The following is a 21,722-nucleotide window of genomic DNA, read 5'->3' as shown; positions in this document are numbered from 1 at the left end:
CCCTACACTCATTCGCCTTCTACTCAGTTCGTTCATCGAGCATACATACACAACGCAAACAGTGTCTGTGTATATGTGGCAATATTGAACGTGCGCTCGTCCAGTTGAACCTTATTGTCACATATACACAGAAACCGTTCGCTCGATGAACGAACCGAGTAGAAGGCGAATGAGTGTAGCGCGCACATTCTCTTGCTTGTGTTTTTTCCGTTGTTGTGTCTTGGTTTGTGCGTTCGTTGGGTAACTCAGAAGCTTCTGCGTATTTATGTCATTCTTATGTTGAAGAACTTCAAGAGTGCGTCTGGAATTGTTGATTTTGACATAAGACGATCAGCTTTCAAAAGTTTAGGATTTGTCCTTTCGAAATGAGTGAGTTTCTTGATTAGGATGATAAAAAAAAATTTCGTCTATTTGAAATTCGTTCAAACGAAGTGAATCATCAATTTTAAGTGGGAAGTTCTCATTTGTAACTTATAATCGAAAACTATTTTCGAGCTCCACCAAACAACGGACGATGCAAACAAAAAGCGTACACAACAAAAGAAAATCAAAAACTCTACCGGCTTCAGCCAAAAATAACTAGATTTTGTAATCGAAACGTCGTCGTCGGTGTTTTTCCCCTCTAGTTGCTGCAAAAAAAGCAATAACTAAACGAGAAACGGAACACCAACTCCTTCAATTTCGTAATATATGCAAGAAAAGTTTATATTACAAGCAAACAAAAAAAATACAGCAATCACATCAGGGCCCACGAATGCACTCGATATCCAATAGCATCGATGTACGTACAAGACAAAGCAAAAAAAAGAAAATGTATAGAACGAAAATTGAAACACGAACAACAAACAAACAAAATAAATGTACAAAAATGCCGTTTTTATATGGTGAGTACAGGCGTTGACGATTCTAGCATGGAATGAGTGAAAATAGTTGTATTGTCACTGAAGCTCCCTTTTTTACTATCGTTGTACATAACAAACATACCGCATGGCACAACAGGCAAAACATCAACCGACCGACAAACATTTGCCAAGCAATTCGATCTATGCTGTGCCGGGCTATGTGATATAAGAATATTTAAAGTAAAGAAATAAATTGAATTGTATAACAGTATATACCTTATAGCGAGCGGTTACTTTGAATAGACATACAACACGAAAATGCCGCATGAATTTATAACACTTTGTCGGCATGAAAGCAGAACAGTGCACAACATATCATGCATTGAAGTAGATAGTGTAGCGGCGTGGTGGCCGTTTTATATATTCTATATATATATACAAAAATACGGCCGATTACCGCATGTATCCATCTATCTTTGCGTTAGAAGATACAATAGACAGTTGCATCGATATCGCACCGCGTTCAACGTATACATATTGGATAATGCATCGGTCACATTTTGCTTGTATACAAAACACCGAGCAGCAAAGGAGCCGAAGTTTTGTTTTACATAAACGATTCGCTCCACTTCGTCGTCAGCCGAACGTCGAAATCGGCACGGCACACATTCATCTATTGTGGGAAAATGTGCTTCCGTCCGACAAATTGAGTCAGTCTCACAGAGTATGCTCAACGGAGAGAATCATCACACAGTGAACATTATCGTTCTTCGTCGAGAAATTCAGTTGTATTTTTTTTTCTTTATTTTGTTATTTCGCACAATGAAATCGACAGCGGTTGATTGAAGGCAACGGAACCAACGAAACCAAAGTGAAAACGAAAATATTGTTTCGTCAGCTTTCAATCTCATATATCATCGGACGGCTTTTATAATTGAATAAAAAAAATCTGTTTTTTTTTTTCTTATCGACGGTGCATCCAAAAACGAAAGACTTTTTTTTCTATAAATTTCTAAGTGATAATAAACGGACGAAAGAAAAAAGTGGGTTCAATTATCTGAATTTATTGTTTTTTTATTTCATTGTGTTTGTGGCAAATTGAATTATAACTTCATCAAAACTGTAATATCCCCAAATGAACCAATGATTTGGCTCAATTTTTTTGGACAAGACACGAATTTATACAGCAAAGAACATATCATTTTTCTTGTTGATGATCGAAATATTGACACTTGAGCACACACACACACACACCCCTACACATACATATGAACAAAATACCAAAAAGACTATCAATGGCATGGAATTCTCCATTCGAGTCATTACTGGTTTAAGCGCAAGTGTTTATTGATTTGGAAAGGATCGTAAATTTGATTGAATAAAAAAAATAATTGAAGAATCGGAATACCTTGACTACAATTGGATATTGGTGACGAGCAAGCCAACATCAGCAACAGCAGCAGCAGCAGCAGCAGCAACAAAAGCAATATAAATTAATTTGGTGCTTAGTTCTGATTATGCTATTAAGATGGGAAATTCACGATTGTAAAACAATTTTCAACGGTTATTCTTCATACTCCGAAATCCCGTCGGAAAGTATACACATTACACACACCGTAGAGTCTCTGCGAGTTTTCCCATTCACTCGTTACTTGTTTACATTTCATTTGTTAAACTAATTATACGGTGCACAGTTGTGTTGAATCCCATTGACGCTGTTGGAAAGTTGGCGGAAAAATTGGGTCTCGAACAAAAAAAGGGGACATCCAGAGTCACAATCACAACATCAACATCAACGATTTCGAAGTTGAAAACCATTCAATTTTGATTGCACGGAAATTCATAATTCATCTACTGAATAAATATTACGAAGAATGAATAAAAGTACCAAATGAAGTGTGCCATCGAATCGATGTTTGCTTGAATGGCAAATGACATTTCAAAGGTCGTGACTTTTGATCAATACTTTCGAATTTATAACAAAGTTTCAACGAAGATAGAAAAGACCGTTAAAATAAACATTTTAAGAAAAGGAAGCGTGAATAAATAAAACACACAAAATCAACTCAAACGTACATAATCCCCTTCTAAAAAAAGAGAGAACTTACACATCGAATACTTCTCGAGCGGTTCAACGTTTCGAACGTATGAAATAATCATTTTTTTTATTCGAGAATATATTTTCAATGACTGTTGAAAAAGAGGAAAACGTAACTTCGTTTCAAATGTGCAAATCAATAAACTTTTTACCCAATGTATTTCATTAGTTCCGAATTGGTATGGCTGACTAAAGCTAAACAGTAGATAGAAATAGGATTTCACCCACATTACATATATATTTATTCACAAAGCAACCGACGGGAACAAATCAACCGACAAGGTAAACACAAAGCAAAACCACGAGAGAGAGAAAAAATCGAAAAGAAAAAAGTGTTTATGAATGAACGGAATTTCATTGAAAACATGTAAAATCAAACGAATATTCAACAAACAAAATATCAAATTTAATCTGATACCAAAGAAAAATCTCCATACGTGCGAGTGATTCACATCGATATACATTTATAAGCTCCTTATGAACATGAGCTTTGTGTGTGTGTGTGTATGCGTGACATATTTTCAAAGTGATTTTCAATCTTTATGAAACAAAAACCGAATTTACAAAATGGTATTTATGTGCGATTTGGTTCATTGGAGTGAAACTAAGCAGAAACCAAGATATTTGTGGATAGAAGTGTGAAATACCAAATCAAATTGATTCAATAGTGTACTTTTGTTCCGAACAATCATCGACATATGAACGAAAATATCCGAGTCATGCACAAATCAATCATCTAATCAGCAAAAAAGAGACCTACTTTCGCAGAAAAAAAAGCATAAAAAACATCAAATTATCGAATAAAGAAAAAAACAGAAATGTGGAAATAATGCCACCAAAAAGGGTGTGTGCAGAAAAACCTGGAGATTATTGTTTCGATCGGACATTTGACCTCAACATGCAGCCATCGTGTGAGTAATCTGGATGGTTTTCCAAATAAAAACGAAGAAGAAAAAGTGAACGAATAATCTGAACAACACCATATGAATGACATGACGATGATAAAAATCACATTACAGAGCATAGCAAAATTTTAGAACAAACTGAACAATTGCTGCTTCAATAATCTTCTGCAAGCGTGGACTTCAAACGTGCGCGGTTTTTTACCGCTGCTCATTTTGTGGTCAACGAATTTGTTCATACGAAATCATCAATCGCTGTGCTATTAGCACAAAAATTTCGGTTTTTCAAAGTGTTTTGGCTCTTTTTTTCATTTATTCTGTCCTGCGGTTATTTCATTGTAATGTGATATGTCGACATGAGACATTTATTTTGAAATTACTTACGGCGCGTTTGTCTTTTAAGAAAAGCAGAAGTTTCGTCTTTAAAGCCAGCACTCGCATTTTACAACATCGAACGTTTTCTTGCGCAACGAGATAAAAAGGGAAAGAGCGCTCAAAGTGAACGCAACTACAATTTATATGGTAATTTTACTGGGGAAGAATTCATACAGCTGTTTGTTGCGGTATCCTCTTTCAAAAATAAAGACATTATCTGGCTGAAGAGAATTGATGACCATTATTTCAACAAGCGACGTTTGGTGAGTTAAATCCATCTTCGTCGTCGTCGTCGTCTTCGACGCATAGACCGAATTTGAGACTTGAAGTGTAAAATTGCTTTAGAGTAAATGCGTATAATAAGCATACACACAAATCAGATTCCGAAATCATAGTCGCCTAACACCCAACGCATTCAATATAACAACGAAAATGTCACCCTATTGAAAATTATCAACAGCTTTAGAAAAATTTCCATTCAATTCGTTGGCCGCCGCGCACCAATTCATTCGAAAGCCACAAATTACTGCATTGGAAAGTCTTTTCTGAAAGAGACTCGAAAACAAAGGGAGCAAACAGTGAAAAGCTGAACGCACAGCGCACACTCACATAAAAAAAACGACAAGAACACACGCAACCAGAGAGCTTTCGTGTAAAAAAAAAACATCGCACATTCTTCTGTATGCATGTTACGAAAAGGCCAAGATAAAGTCTGATTGGAATTGTCGAATTGCGATACACGAGAAGAAACACCACATCAACAGCTAGCACAAGCAAGAAATACCACTGGCAAATAGCGAACGGAAAAGAGCAGCAGCAAGAAAAATTCACTTAATCTAGACAGAGACAAAAGGGGTAAGTTGAATGTGATGTATATATCCTTATTTTTTTTTCTCGAAAACGAATTGCTATCGTATTTCAAATAGATCTTTCTATTCATTCCAAACAAGACAAATGATGGGAGCGTCCGTTTTTAAATGGCTAAAACCGAGGTTTCCGTTATGTTCATAATGCTTGTTAGCACATTCTAACCGAACGAAATGAAATGTATATCTCCATCGTCTGTGTCGTCGCATCAGTTAAATGAATCTAATATTTATGTGACACCGTTTTAAATAGTTCGCGCTCTGTTCACTCTATTACGATGCACAAGACTTGAATTTATGTTGAATGCCAAATATTTATTCAACCGTTTGAAGAAAGAAAAAACAGTCGCATATTTAAGCTCTGCTTGAGCGCAGAAAAGGTTCAGACAAACGATGATGACGACGACGACGACGACGATGAATAAATAAAAATGAAGAAACACTTAAACTTTTTTAATTTTTCTACGTGTCACCTCGAAGTGACATGTTGACTTCTTGTTTGTGAACGCGACTCACAGCAGACAAATGAGCACTGGCTTTTGATGCTAGACGAGGGTTCGCCGTAAGATGTTGCTGTGATAAATTGAGATATTTTTGATGAAAAAAAAAAATCGAAAACGTCGCATTTCAATCGAATGATTGAACGATTAAACTAGCCTTTGTAAAACTTTTCTCATTTTCGGGAACGATCAAAATAGGGAGAATGAAAGTGACGCCATACGAAAAAAAAAAGTCGAAAATAAATGAGGGTATCCAATGCTCACCTGTGTCAATCCACGAAATCAAACCAATGAGAAATGTGACAAATTTGGGACGGAAAAAGAAATTCCGACGCGGACCATACAACCGACAATTGCTCATGAATATTCCAAAAGTAATGGCTGCCTTTTAGTAATACACGAAGTGTAGGAATGTAAAATAAAGACTATAATGGTTTATTCAACTTCAATTATAATGCGGTGCCAAACCGTTTGCGTCGCATATGTGTGACATACGCGTGCAACGGTTTATTTTGGCGTTCCCTAGTCGCCAGGCGCACACTACTGCATACGAATGCGTACAGTATAAAATGAACGATTGTCATGATATTTCGATCGATTATTTCTCTCATATTGAGTTTTTTTATTTCCATCGATTGAAAGAGAGCTGAAGGGAGTTTTTTTTCTCTTTCGAACAATCATATACTTGGAAATAATTTATCAACAAACGTGTTCCATTTTTATGGACATTTCACCGCTCCCTGGCCATCCTAAATCAATCATTTTATTATAAACTTGATCTATTAACTATATTCATTGAAATGAAAAACCGAGATATGCATGTACGATGTACGTCCATTTGACACGTTGTCCATTTTATGACACACACACACCGAACATATATCGATAAAAGCGAGGCTGTTCTCGAGTTTTTGACATGATATCGAGAGGAAAAAAAAAAACAAGTATTAGTACCATTAGCTTTCCTAAGCCTACCTATGTCCATCACATATTGGTTTGAACAATAAAACTGTGAGTTGATTACAATTCAAACTGAAATCGTTTCGATCGATAAATTTTGAAAACCCCTTGCGGCGATATGAAACGAGGAAAATGAAATCTAACTCGATCCATTAATATTTGATATGCGCTTCTAATTCAATATGAGTAGAATTTTTGAATCTTATTGTTTCACAATTGATTCAAGTGGTTTTTCTTTTGCATCAAATTGAAACGTAGTCTGAACAATTTTCCCAATTATTGAGAGTTTTCCATTTTCATAATGCTTGTTCATACAAAATGATTCCGAATTTCGATTAATATGGGAATTATATATAATTTATAAACATAAAAACATATATGTTGTGTCGTGGGGCCTCCGTGCTGCTTGATTCATATCAAGTGTCGAAAAAATTTGGGAATTTTCATGCATGAATTTTTGGCTTCGGTTGACGACAGATATGTGTGAGAAATTCTTCCATTGAAGTGTATTTAATATGTTGTCGTGCGTTGTTTTTGATGGAAGCCTATATTTATATGTTGCTCTATTGGAAAAACCGATCGATACGGAAACGAAATTCGGGTTAAAGCCGATACGCTTTTATTCCTTTAATTCATTCAGACCATGACAAAGGGAAAGACACAAACAGTCAAATAAACAATTCCATTTATTGATGGCGAACGTGTTATTTGAAATGTCATCTGTCAAAATAAAGCTACACATAATATTTTATACCCACCTCTGGAACTCTCTGTGCGCGCTTTCACAAAAAACATAATGATTTAAATTATTGTTTTCTATATTTAAATATTCATCGGAATCGGCCAAAATTTATGTGAATATAAAATGACTTGTTTTTCAATCAAAACTTAAAACCAACAATCACATCAGCAGCGAAATTGGATAAACTTGTCAAGTGGTTGGTCATGATACATTTTTTATGAAAATCAAATTTCCTTGAGTTTTTGTCGGAAGGAGAATTTTCATTGAATTTTTTGTCCATGAAATCATGGAAAATTGGACAAACATTTAATATTTGACGGTACGAAATTGTAATCATTAATTTTAACTAACCAGCACTGTATTTTACTACATTCTTTTCAATTTGCGCACTGCATTTTGAAAGCGCCTCATTGGAATACGTTTTGTACTGAAAATACAATGAGACTGGGACTAGCTGACCAAAAATTTCATCATCGTGTGTTGTAAATGTCATACATTCAATTGGATAATTTAGAATGTGTTTGATGTGGCCGCCCAAACGCATTAAACACTTGGACAGTCCAACCATATTCAATAGGAAACGAATATCGAATTTATAATGCCACCAAAATGTGTTGAATGGGGAAGAGAAAGAGAGAGAGAGAGAGAGAGAGAGAGAGAGAGAGAGAGAGAGAGAGAGAGAGAGAGAGAGAGAGAGAGAGAGAGAGAGAGAGAGAGCGTGGTTAGTGTGTATTTGGCATAGAAAACAACAACGACTGCTAGTGTCGAACGTAAATACACGTAAATGCTGCATAATATTAAACGCACCCATTAATTTTTCATTGTTTTCCTATTAAGAATGGATGCGTTTAGTATTATGTGACTTGACACTAGCAGTCCATGGAAAACAAACATCGACAACGGTAAAGTGCTATTTATAGTCGTTTATTTTCCATTCCACGTTCACTTCTGTTTAGTATGCGAAAAAGATAGTTTGAGAGACGAAAATGTCATAGTGTTTTAGTGTTTTCATTTCTCCACAATGCACACTCTTTCCATTCCGATGTACAGGCAGAAGCGGTGGTTTATGCGGTGGTCGTTTCACAGCACCGATTCGATTTTCCTTTCATTCTCGTTAATAAGACTTATAATCTATAAATGCTGTTTCAGAACCGCTGTTCTCTTGTCTCTCCACTGTCATTTAAATATACATATATGTACGTATGCCCGTACGTACGTATATATGGTTGTTGACGCGTATAGTTTTGTGTGTCCGTGTATTTGTGCATATCACAGTGACTACATTGTCTTTAGTGGCTGATTCTCAGTGTGTGCACATTAATACTATATTTATGTAGCATGGTATATTTAAACTAAATATGAGTACAACGAAACAAAAGCCAATGGCTGAATTCGGTGAGAGTGTCAGCTTCGTTTTTGGAAACAAGTAGTGCGCGTATTTTTACTTTTTATCGTTGAATGTGGGTCATGTAAGTGTGGTGTTAACTGTTATCGATCGCAATGTGTTCAACGCAACGTCAACCTCAGTAGAAATTCTGTTAAATTAAAGAATGGCTCTCTGTGCATTGTTTTTTCATACGATAATTAACGAAAAAAAAAAACAACAAAAACAATATTTCTACAGTTGTTGACTGTTGATTTTTCGCTTCGTATTTCTCTCTCGCATCAGCTTTTTAATTGGCAATGGCGAACAATGCGAAAGCGATCTTAAACCAGCTAATTAAACGAATTTTGCGCTCAGTGCGAAAATAAATTTTTCATGCGCCAACAACAACAACAGTATAAATATGAGCGAACATTCAGCTTTCGTTGGAAAAATTGACGCGACCGTTATTTCACTTCTTTTTTCCTTCATTTTAATAACTTCCTAATGCTGAACCTACGTTGCTTTCCACAAGAGATATTCCTTTTCCCACATTTTATCTTTCTTTGCATTCATTTTTTATGCCTGGAATTTTTCAGCAGCACTTTAATTTATTTTTTTCCTCCCTCTCTTGCGCGCGCTTTTCATTCATATCTGACGAATTTATTTGCTGAGCATTTCGAAATGGATAGCACTATTTACTTTGCTAACTCTGCTCACAAGCACCACCATTGTGTAGCCATGAATTTCGAATCATTTGATACCGTTATTTATTGTCACACATCATTCGATGAAAATTCAGAGCAATTTCTTCCATTCCGTGACATCAAAATTACAAGCACGTACGATTATTCTATATCCCCTTTTTTCGGGGACAGTCTTTGCGTTTAGGTTATTTTCGACGATGACACATGTGAACATTTCAAAGTGCTGTTGAAAGTTTTGTGAGTCGCTCGAATGAAAAGCAAAAAAAATGCGATGACAACGGCGATGATGATGATGATGATGAATATCATTAGGCGTGTTGGAAGTGGACGTGGATAACGATAGCAAACACAATGCAAACAAACGAACTTTAAATCAATCACGCTGCTCTCGTATGAAGCCCACACAAGCATTTCCTTTCGTCAATGGTAGTGACAGATTCAGATAATTCCTCACTAATGTTAAATGCAATACATTGAACCCGCACTCGCTTTGAATTGCTAACGACATGTTCGTTATTATTCATCGGCATCGAAGAATGGAGATCGACATGCATTTGGAGCGCAAATGCACTTGATTGTCAATAGAATCGATCAAATATTTAAACTTTCAAATCGGTTCATCAAACGCGTACACACACGCTCTCGCACACAGCCGCAGCAGCAGAAGAGCAATCTGCAAACTTTGCTACGTTCAAATGATATTCGATGCAGAAGATATTTGTAATCACGTCTCAACATGATTTCCGTTTGTAATTCAAATCAAATGTATTAAAATTTCTGTCTATGCTTCTGTTGAAATATGGTAACTATACATTGAATGTTTCAGCTTAGACTTTTTTCATATTTGTTTGTTTTTGCCAGCTGTACAGGACCAGTAAAAAAGGATAACGGGCCCAAAAAGGAGCAAATATTCGCTCCAAAACGACTGTGATTCCATTTGAAAATGTCATTCTATTTTCATCAAGTCAAATACTACGGCCGAGGTTTTTAAAATATTCAACGATTCAGGGAGTGTTTCTGCCACTCAGCAAAATTTATATACTTTTATCCAACAAAAAATATTAGCTCGGGATTTTCTATTTCACCCGATTGCACTGTATTCAACGTGTTCATGTTCTGTTTTGAATTCAGCTGTTTTTTTTTCTACATAATGAACTGTTTTTGTGCATTTGATGTACCGATGAAATGAAATCGGATTTCATTTGGACATACAATGTAAATACAACATTATCGCATGAAACATTTGCTGGATTTTATTTCTGAAATAACTTTCTTCTCCAACTAAATCTTATTCGCCATGACATTCTGAACCATTTATGTTCTGTTTTGGTTTCTCACATACACAATTTTTCTGACACAACCGCATGCATAAACAATATAAAAAACAAACAACATTGTAATGTTGATGGAATCACGCAGATTCTTTTCTACGCCCCGTCAAAAATTCAATTTGTTTGACCTCAAACCCTGGATCTCGTCGGGTTTGCATTCGGAAAACTGTATTGTGCATGCTTCGTTATTAATCCTCTCCTGGTGCGCACCGCTCTATTCCCATTGATATGCCAGAAAATTCAATTATATTGAAATGCCGTCGAGTATACTGAGCACCGATTCATAGGGAGGGACAGAGAGCAGAGTGCAGTGTTTGACATGATCCAAGCAAATATTTCAAAATAAACAATGGATTGAAGATGTTCGTTGGGCTTTTTGTGTTTGCTTAGAAGTATGTTGTGATACGAGTCGTTGTTGCCTTTCACTAGATTCACCCAACCAACTTTGATTGTGAGCAGTAAAATCAATACAATGCCAATAGATTGTTTCGATGATGCCCGTTAGTTGCTAGCAAGTTTGTCGACTTTTCGCTATGTTTTTTTTATTCTTCAATTGGAGCTTTTCACATTTCAAGCAGTTGTGCAGCAATCAGTGTACACTTTTGATTTATACATATTCGTATACGTACACTATCGTGCAAAAGTTTGGGTCCAAATAATCGAGATTCTTTTTCACACGAAGTTTACTATGAAATTCTTCAATGGGCATGCAACGTTTAATTTGGTTGCACAGTTCATAATGAACTGTCCAACTGTTTCAATAAAATCGCATTTAGGGCCCGTAGTTTTAACTGTTGAATCCATACTTTTGCATGGTAGCGTATGCTATCTGGGATGACCGTCAATCAAATTGAACTCCTCAGTACAATCGTAGAAACAGTTGGTATGTTTGTATTGAGACGATTTGGTAAATACGCTCATTTTCACACCTGATCAAAAGCATTTCTTCGGCGTATTCTCTGCGACGCAGAATTATTGTTACCATGGGATAGACAAAGTGCTGCTGTTTTGAAAGGCTAAATCGAGAGAGAGAGAGAGAGGATGTTAACGAACCCTTCTGTTGTAGTAACGCATTCAATCTATTTTCAAAGTAAATCTAGACTCTATTTTCCATTTCAAAGATTTGCGCTTCGATGAGCAATTTCGTTTTGTAGCACGGGAAAAGGACTCGAATTGATCAGACGCCATTTCTCTTTTGCTCCATCGATATTCCGAATCCATAAACTTTACCTCACATTAAATAATGCAAAATGTTATGTGAGTTTCTTCGACACACTTTTTGGCTTGACATTCTCAACCCGCCTCGTCTGAATCGTACCTTTTTTCCCATTTAGAATTCCCACTGCTGCATTTATTTTCATATTTTCTATGAAAAGGGTTTTTTCGTTTCATGAAGAAGAAATTTATGAGGCCATCCTCTTTGCTTGACAATCACACAGCGAAGAATTAAAAAGTCGACATTTTAATTCTAGTAAAAGCGCCTAAACAACTTTTTATCTATGCAACAAATCTGGAATTGTATGTCGTAATACATTCAAAACACACCAGCCAAAACCAAGTTGAATAAATCCATTTAAAAGTTAGTTCATTATAGTGCGCTCCAAAAAGTTGGCCGTTTAGAGCAAGACCTTTTCGATAAACTTGGCACAAAGTAAAGTTTTCAGACTTGTTTCCTTGTTTTTAAGTTTTTGTCTCGCATTTCGGTGCAATATGCAGCAGCACAAAACGTGGTAAATAATTACAAAATTTCACACAGAAAAACTGCACGTTCGTGACTTTTATTAATGATAATAAATAAATAAGCATGATATCGATCATTATCTATGAGGTTTCTAATTCTAAACAGCCAGAATAAATTACACATACAAAATAGACATAAGGACGAACGCGAAAAAACATAGTTTATACTAAGAATAACTTCATGTGGTTCAATTAATTTGCCGTTCGCCCCATGAATATTGACGGGGAAAACATTTAATTTCACATTGTCATGAAATCGGCAAAGTTTTTTTTTCAAATATCCAAAATAGAGAGAACAAAACGTGTATGAGTTTACGTTTATTGGATTATTGGATGAATTTACGCTAAAGTTGCACCGATTATCACGCTGTGGCTTAGTTGCCGTAATTTTTTTTTTTACAGTAAGCATACATATTATGGTACGGTGTGCCATATGGCAAAGCACATTTACGGGTTTTGAGTTTGTTATACTTTTTCATGAACTGCGTTGTTGTGCTTTCCTGCATGTGTGCTCAACGTGCAGAACATCTTCCCGGTTTGCTGAGTTGAAGGGGACGAAGAGCAAAAATAACACTTCTGGAATACACTTCACAGCTCTCTCAAAATGTCTCACTTCGTTTTGCACAAAATGCGCCAAAAATCGCTCCAAATGGGAACAACCGTCTAAATATAACAAGACTCATTTTTGCAGCACCAGTTTGTGCAGTTTCACCTTTTATGTGCCATTAGTGTGAAAGTTTTGTGTTTTTTCCGTGAGAGCGTTGCCTTTACGTTTCACGTTCACTTAATTTAACATGTAAATTGTCGAGGCGCAAGACGGGCGACATAAGCATAAACAACTTTTCGCATTCATTCTCTAAAAGTCTATAAATATTTGTGCGAGTGCGTTAGCTGTCTACTGTGCGCTCTCTGCCATGTGTTAATGTGTTTGTGCGTGTGCTGTGCTGTGTTGTGATGTGTACGCAAATAAACAAGCAATAAAATGTATAATTCAAGCGTGTAAATCATGACTTCGTGTTACAGGCGATTCCTGTATTTCGACAAATTTTGTACAATGATTATAAATAGCTGAATGCGTACCTGCCACACTCACAAAAAGAAAAACTCGTATGCCGCACATAAATCAACCGTTGAAGATCATCACAAATCCAATTGAATGACAGACATTGAAGAAAACGCCAATTTCGACATGAAAAATGACGACCGTGCATTTGAATCACTGTATTGTGATACAGTCGTCTCTCTCGTATCTTTTTTTCTTGAATATTGATTGTGGCCCACATCGCATCGTGGCTATTAATTTCTATTTCAATTCACCGACAATAGTCAACAACCAAACTTCGCCGTTTGCCAAATATTGAGCGGCCATGCATTTGATGATTTACTGTAGCTGTGTTTTCTTTGGGTCTCATACTGCGATAAAAAATGAGCCAATTCCCTGTAATATCAGTCACGTACATGAATTATGCACAACGATATTTTTTGACACCTTGCATACGGTGTGACAGCACGCTTTATTGTTATGCGTTAGGTATAAAAGTCATATTCATTCGAATCCATTTTGTATCACACGAGTTTCTTGCAGTGCTCAACAACAATCGATAAGATTGAGAGTAGCAATTTTGCTGTTTCTTATATGCCACGGTGAAAATTTCACATAAAAAATTATTCAATAACTGAGATGGATAAATCTTAGAGCAAAAAAGACAAACAGAGTTGGGAGCAAAAGTGACACAACTGAGCATTGAGCGGAAAAGTTGTTTTTACATTTTTCTCGCTATTGAAAATAGATAGCGATTAAGTGTCTTCGGTATATCCATTTCCAGTAGCGAGAAAATTGCACGCTTCTTTTCTGTTGTGTCAACTTTGCTCGCAAGTTTATTTGTCTCCCTTTTTTCCAAAGTTTTTTTTTTCCCCGTTTTATTCATAGAAAAACTCCATAAGTTCACCTCTTGCTTTGTGCGTGTTATATACTCGTAATGAAAATTAGGCGATAGTTTTGATGTGAATATGTAGTCAAAGTGTATTTGTCAATATACCAAGTCAATTTTGGAAAATATTCACATTATTAGTGTTTTCAGTGGGCCTCTTAAAGGTGGCACACGTGCACACACTCCTTGTCGTGTGCTAACACTCAAGCAATCCAAGTTTGCTATATGAAATTGCCAACTTTTAGGAACAGTATGAAACGCAGCGCTTTGATGGAATCGACATCGAGTCGAACCAGCACCAAACCATATTAGTACATTGAGCAGTCATCATATATTGTACGTATATTTACCTATATAGTGATGAGAAGCATAATGACAGAATGTTCAGTTTAATGTTTTCTATCTCTTAGTCGAGTTGCTTCGATTTGTTGAAGAAAATACTATTGAAAGGCTTTGAAATATCAAAAAAAATCCGATTCTTTTTTCTGTGTCTATTGGAACAGACATAAGGCTAAACAAAAATACAGTGAAAACGAAAAAAAGTTCAAATGAAATCTCCCATCCCACAATAGCACACTTTTTCTTCAAACCAAAATCTAATACTAACACGATTTCGACTCGTTTACGTCTCACCAATAGAATTATGGTTAGCATTCGTTCAAGTGAATTGAGTGGATAGAAGTCATCAAGAAGTGGATAGAAGCCATGAATTCGTTTTGAGTTGTTAGAACGCGTTTTGAATCATGGCAACGAAACAGCGCGAAACAAAAACAAACACAAACAACGCACACACCGAGATATACATTGGCTGCCTTCTGGCAAACGTCTTCTTCGAACTTTATGACTCAAAATACGAGCAAACCCACGAAATGGTTTTTATTAATTTTATCGCTCGCACGTATCAGCCAAAATGCTACTTATACTTAGAGAGACGTTACTTGCGTTATGGATGCTGAAATGAATGCTAAACAAACGCCTGATACTCGCATTATATCATTTATAGTTGATAAAAAGAGATTTGTCTGTCGCTGTTGTTAAACATTGAAATGTGCTTTTGTACATATGTTTTGACTAATCGATAACACGAGAGAGTGCGTAAACAGAACGAAATGTGTGCCTGTCTTATTGTGTTGCTGACAAAATAAGGAGCAGTCACTTAAGTGCCATATTGAGTGGTAGATTTATTCAGAAGGTCAGGTGGAAAAAAGTTTCGAGTTTCTTGAAAGTTTTTTTTTTCTCGAATGGTTGAGTCAATTCGTTGTTGTCGTGTCTAGAAAACGTTTAAAAATTCCATAAAAATCATTTGCTGATGCCATAAAAAAATAAAAATGTCATTTAAAAACACGTTGGATGGCTATTATACCTGGAAATTCTGTGAGAAAGCAAAATCAAAAATTTTCCTTCTTCCCATTTCAAATGGACTGGAATATCTCGAAATAATTTACTCGAATGCTACTGAAAATGAACTACCGTCGCTGGCAATTAAAGGCTCGTTTCCTTCATTTCCTGCAATTATAATGTTAGAAAAGGCGGATTTGCCAAGCTGAAGTTCAATTTTGGACCAAAACGACAAAGTGAAACACAACAAATGTTCGAAATGCGTAAAACGAATAAAAACACTGCTCCCGTATTCATAGCAGTAATATTGATTTTCTTCTTCTTCTTTTTCCTCTTCTTCTGCTCAATGTTTGTTTGGGCTTGAACCATTGTGATGCGACTTACAATGAGCCACAAAAATGATTTATCATATTTATCGTATTTTTCTTCCGCTTCAAAACGAATCAGGTTACTTAATGGATTCAGAGCTGAGAGTCACGCATATATGCTTAAGTGAAGTGAAAATGTATTTCTCCTCTCTATCTCTCTCGCTCCCTTTCCCTTTTCCCATTTAATTTCAGTGGACTCGTTCATCTTTACTCGTCGTCGAGTCGACAGACACAAAAGTTGCTTGAACACGTGCACGACAAGTAAGAAAACACATCGATTAGCAAGATCTACTGGGCTGGTAGATAAATAATGGTGATGATTGATAATCGTTTAGTGGCAAATGCTCTCTTCCGACCGATGACAAAGTCGCACAACGTTTCCCGATGGCGGATGTAGCAAATTTGATTTTTTTGACTCTTGGGCTTTCGATTCAATACTCATTCGGTATTTCAATGCATTTGTTTTCAGTGGGCTCAGGCTGAAAAAATGATTAACTCATTAGAAACAAGAACGAAACAATTTTTTTTTAATCATGGAAGAAAATATTTTCTCTTAAATGAGAAATATATAGGGAAACAGAGGTCGCCAAACGAATCTTCCTTTCATCAATGCTGCCATGTCTTCACATCTTCCTTCTATAATTCTTCCCTTAACATGCCAAATTGAAATTGAAAACAACTTTTTCCATTGAATTCATTAAGCCGCTCGCAAGAAGATTACCAAGGCCTTTTCAAAGATAAAGAATTACATTTTCTTCGATAAAAATTTAATTCAATAGACAACACAATGCTATATTCAGCAGTGAACAATGGAAATGAAACAAATGAATGCGTGTGAAAGTTGACTGTGAGAGTTATTAAGATGAAGATACAAAGTGAATATCTGTCTCGCTCACTCTCTTTCTATTGCTCTTTCTCTTATCAAATGGAGAAATAAATTTATGGTACGGAGAAGCAGACATCCAATGAAAAATGCATATGGAACGGTCCGTGAAAAAGTAAAGTTCCACTGTGAAATTAGCAAGACACGCATAATTAAAATGAAAGAATGAAAGTAATTCAACAATGTCTGAAGCTCATCCATTGGGGAAGTCGGATGCCAATTAGTGGATGCGTATATTTTGGGCTCAATGTGTCGGCCATGCTTCGTTTTAACGTGATTGTGAACGATCAAATTTTCGGTTAGATAGCGGCCGAACTTTTCCATCACTGGCAACATTTCATTAAAATTGTATGAAGCTCGGTATTCCCAGTGCGTTAGTTGAGTACATCAGCTAGATCCCCGACCTAAGCAATTTAAACAGCAACCGATGGAACTAACATACAGATGTTACTGTTTCTTGACATGCTACCATTTTCCACCATTATCAACCCACTGAGACTATCTTCTGGTCAACAGCAGCACTTTATCTCTTTCTTTTTCTCCCTCTCTCTCGCTCTCAAAATCGTTCAACATTTCTGGTCGTTTTGCTCTCCTGTTAGTTACAAATAATAGCAATTCAAAGTGTAATGGGCCAGCTTCAGAAATCAATATAAATTTCTCTTCGTTTGAACTACTTCTAATGAATTAATGAGTTTATTTGTGATTGGGCTTCTGAATCTTATGTCATTAACAAATTGGGCCGTTTCAAAGAAATGCCTTTCCACTTTTGCCATGTATATGCATTTTGAATAATGAGAACCGATACTAAATATATATTATTTATGGGGAAAAGTTCGAAATTTTTCTCGTTCAGACATAAATTCGAAATTTCATGTTTCAACTGAAACTCGAAGCTTTTAAACCAAACGACAGTTAGTTCTCCTGTGAATTAAAATTGAAGATATATTAGCGGGTATCAAAAGTCATGACATTATAGCTGCACGTTTTGTGCTGCTGAAAATTCACACCAAATTCAAGCGCCAAATGTGCTCATTCCAAACATTTGCCAATCCAATGTTTGATTTCCCGCCGAGCATTTTCATAATTCATTGCTTTCATGTCAAATATTCCAAGCAGTGTTCAATTGTATTAATAAAATAGGAGAGCGGAAAACTTTTTAATTGATTCTATTTGTATTCGTCATTGCTGCAACTGAAAAAAAATCCGAAGCAAAAAAACGGCTGCTCTGCTCATTCGGCAATTTCAATTCACTTGACATACGGAACTTCCGATTTAAATTAAACTTGAAAGTTTTTGCTGTGAAATATAAATGGGATTGACATGTTGATTTTTTCATCGGCAACAACTCTATTGAAATTTACCGCTTCAACTGGACATGGGCAAGTTCAGAAATCCTAGAGGGGGGTAAAATTATTTTTTGCTAGATGGACATTTTAACCATTCATTTCTGAACTAATGTAGCTAGGATACGATATTATGCGATGCTACTGTACCGTAAATGCTTTAAGGAATTTAGAATTTGAAAACTTGTTCTACCTATTGTCAACATCGCTAGATGAGTGTCTTCAATTTTAGAATCCTAGAAAACCAAAAAAAAACCACGTCTGGCTTCAACTGTGTATTGGTATCGACTTTTTCTTGAGCCGATCTATAAAATAGGTGTTTTTTTATCCAGTCTGTCGTGAATAGAATATAATTAGAGTTCAACGATAATGTAACTGCGTCAATAATTTCCCAAGAGCATTTCATGTGGTTTGAGAGCAAGCACGAACATTTGCATAAGAATTTCATCAATTATTTTGTTGTAAAACAAAACCCTAATGATGTACATATATGTATAAATACATAGCACACACACACACACTTCAAATGATCCAGTAAATAAATGAATATGGCAGAAAAGCGAATTGAATCCCATTGATGGATCTTAATTCACGTGCACATTTTTTTCTGTCTATTTGGTTAATTGATATACGTTATACATAGTAATTGGTAAAGTGCTGTTATCGAATCGAACTGTGTCAACGAGATCGAACCAATCCAACGGTTACCATAGAAACCTTGCCATCAACGAGTGTATCGATTCTCTGTGGAGTAATCGATATCAAGTACAGAATTTAAAAGAAAATTACGTCAAAAACAAGTAATGCTCATAAAATTATATGTTATGTACGTGCATCAAAATAACGAAAATATATGTGAGATGCAGAAAGAACTCGCTTATCGAAAGCGAAACGAAGAAGAATTGGCCAAGTTGTGTTTAGTTTGAGTCGATTTTGTTTTTACATTCATTTATGGCCAGTTTGTAATTAATAATAACAATAAAACTTGCTTAATTATGTGAAAATGCAACAAACACAACGTTTCATCGTCTGTTCGCGTTTCAACCATGCCGTCCATAATATATGTTACGTCTTAATCGTTTGGCAGTCCATTATTGAGCATGGCGCTTCGCGTAATGGATATTTATCATCAGCCATTAAAATGTTATATTTATCGGTTTAGACAAGAAATGCAATAATAATTTTATGACTGATTTACTTTCATACGAGAGCGAAAAGTTTCGCTTTGTGAGCATGTTGGGCGAATGTCGAGATAGAAGGAGAACAAGAGCACGAGAGCATTGTTCTAATGAAGATCAGATGTATGGATGTTTCATGCTGGTGCGCTCAAGTGCATCGCAGCTGTAACAATCTCCTCGTCTTTATTCGCTCAACGTGAGGCGATAAATAAGATGAGCACTAAGAAGAAGAAGAAGAAGAAAAAAGGAAATGTGCATGAGTTCTAGGGTTTTTATAGAGCAACATAATTTACTATCTTCTCATGTACTTTATTTTTTGCATTTAATCTCAATGAAGTTTTCACTCTAAATTTAGCATTCAGCAATTTCTTGCTTTAAGTGCTTGTAATGCACTTAGAATGAAACATTTAACGATCAATTCGCGAATAATTGCAAAGACGTTTGCTTACGCCATTTGCATTCTCCTATATGCGACCGCCGTTTGTCGGGTTGAGTTGACATTTAAGCGAACAAACAGTGGTATATTATTCAATTCACATCTCCATCAAAAATGTCATTTTCAACGTATCATTTTATCAGTGTATTCTTCTTTATGGCATTTCGCTGAACAACGATTGGTTACTCACTTCGTAGAACCACATTAAGATTGAATTAATTGCGAGTTCCGTTTTTATGAATGCCCAATTCCTGCTCTGGATGTGTATCATAAAGCGTTTTAGGATATATAATTTGCGATGCTCAAATCCAAGATTATTGTCTGACTGTTCGGCGGTGATTCAATTTGTTGTCTCGCTGATGGAACTTTGCTACGGTTTGGATCAAAACTTTTCGTCGATTCTCAATCGAATGTGTTATTCCTCTTCTGTCTATCCATTAGGAGCATTGAATCGACATTGTAGCGTGCTTGCGTTTTTGGCTATCTATAATCCATTTCGATCAACTTAAATCGACTCAACAAAATGGTAGCAACTTAGTAATCATCATTTTAAATGCAACCGTATTGAATATGCTTGACTATCACTGAACGTACCATTAACAATGCTTTGATATAAATGACATATTCGGCCCGGCTTACGATTCGATCTGATATCAAAAGCTCTGCGTGAAACTTAAAAGGGATGGCAACTAAATATTCTGAATGAGAAATCGAAACTGTGATTGCCATGCGAACCGTAATGAAGTTATAACATTGTACAATTAGATTACATGAAATGTGAACGATGTTTCTGGTATTGTGGCTCACGTTCCGCTTATCAGTCCGATCGGATTGATAATATTTAAGCCTTTTGTAGGGAATCAGGCTTTTGGCGTGATTTTGCATGTCAACCATTTACATCGGAAACAGCGACTTAATTGAATGTAGGATATTTGTCGACACAAATAGAAAAATCGCAGCTGATTCAAAATTGACATCGAATTTGACGTGTTAGCAGCATTTGCTTTTTTGCCCATTCAATTCTGTCTTATTTCTGGTTGAAAATTGTCGAATGAAATCCAGCATAATTTCATACTGATTTTGTGTTGTCACTTGGTACGGTTGACCGAACCGAATTCAAGCCGGATGCAGCTCAAATGGAACTGGATTTCGGCTGTTGAAATAATCACAAAGCCGAATATGACCTAAATACACAATGGAACAATAAATATATTTTTACGACCACTTTTCTTACATTCGCTTTCTTGCACATCTGTTTTTCCACCATGGAAAATCTGTCAAACATCATTCTTGCTGTTATCTTAATTTCCAATCAAATGAAGAATACATTCAATGACAAAATGGTTTTCAGCTTTCATTGCCAGGATGCCTCCGAGTTGTGCGCTTCCACACACCACACTGTTGCACACTGATTTGTCAACTTAAGCCACAGCATTAGGATTTTCAAATATAAGCTAACTAAAATGTCGGATATAGACTCAGTCTGTCGAGTACGTATTCCGCAGCCATAAATTTCAATGGGTTTGTTCGTTTTGCTTTGTCGATTACGATGCCGGAATGAAGGTTCAATTGTGGAATATCGCCAAGTCTGTGTGAAATATAGTCAAAATAAAAGTTTGAAAAGCCGAAATATTCAACAGCAACCATTGAACGAAATTGAGATAAAAACGACTTGAAAAATTTCTGAAAATAGAAGCGAAAGCAATAATATAACCAGAGCAAACCGCTAATTTCCCTTGTTCTCATTTGATGCTAAAATTCTCTTCGGTAAGTTGTATCATCAGAAACTATAGAAATGTCTTCACTTCGGCGATTGGCT

General features: G+C 36.0%; 1 protein-coding gene across 9 annotated transcripts in view; it reads left to right on the top strand.

The window, feature by feature from the left end:
* The first annotated feature begins 1,555 nt into the window (after nt 1–1,555).
* Nucleotides 1,556–21,722, top strand: part of LOC129580554 (small conductance calcium-activated potassium channel protein) — a 138,657-nt gene continuing 118,490 nt past the window's right edge. For 7 of the 9 annotated variants that reach the window (XM_055471088.1, XM_055471090.1, XM_055471087.1 and 4 more), the window contains exon 1: nt 1,562–5,072. The gene's annotated coding sequence lies outside the window, so the exon portion shown is untranslated. Of the gene's footprint in view, nt 5,073–21,722 lie in introns of all 9 variants that reach the window. The other 2 variants (XM_055471091.1, XM_055471086.1) reach the window with 1 other exon arrangement.

This window comes from Sitodiplosis mosellana, unplaced genomic scaffold (assembly GCF_009176505.1).
Source record: "Sitodiplosis mosellana isolate CC-2019 unplaced genomic scaffold, AAFC_SMos_1.0 Smas_scaffold_1, whole genome shotgun sequence".
NCBI classification, from domain to species: domain Eukaryota; kingdom Metazoa; phylum Arthropoda; class Insecta; order Diptera; family Cecidomyiidae; genus Sitodiplosis; species Sitodiplosis mosellana.
Note: the sequence above shows the minus strand (reverse complement) of the source record. Positions and strands in the feature narration are given on the sequence as shown.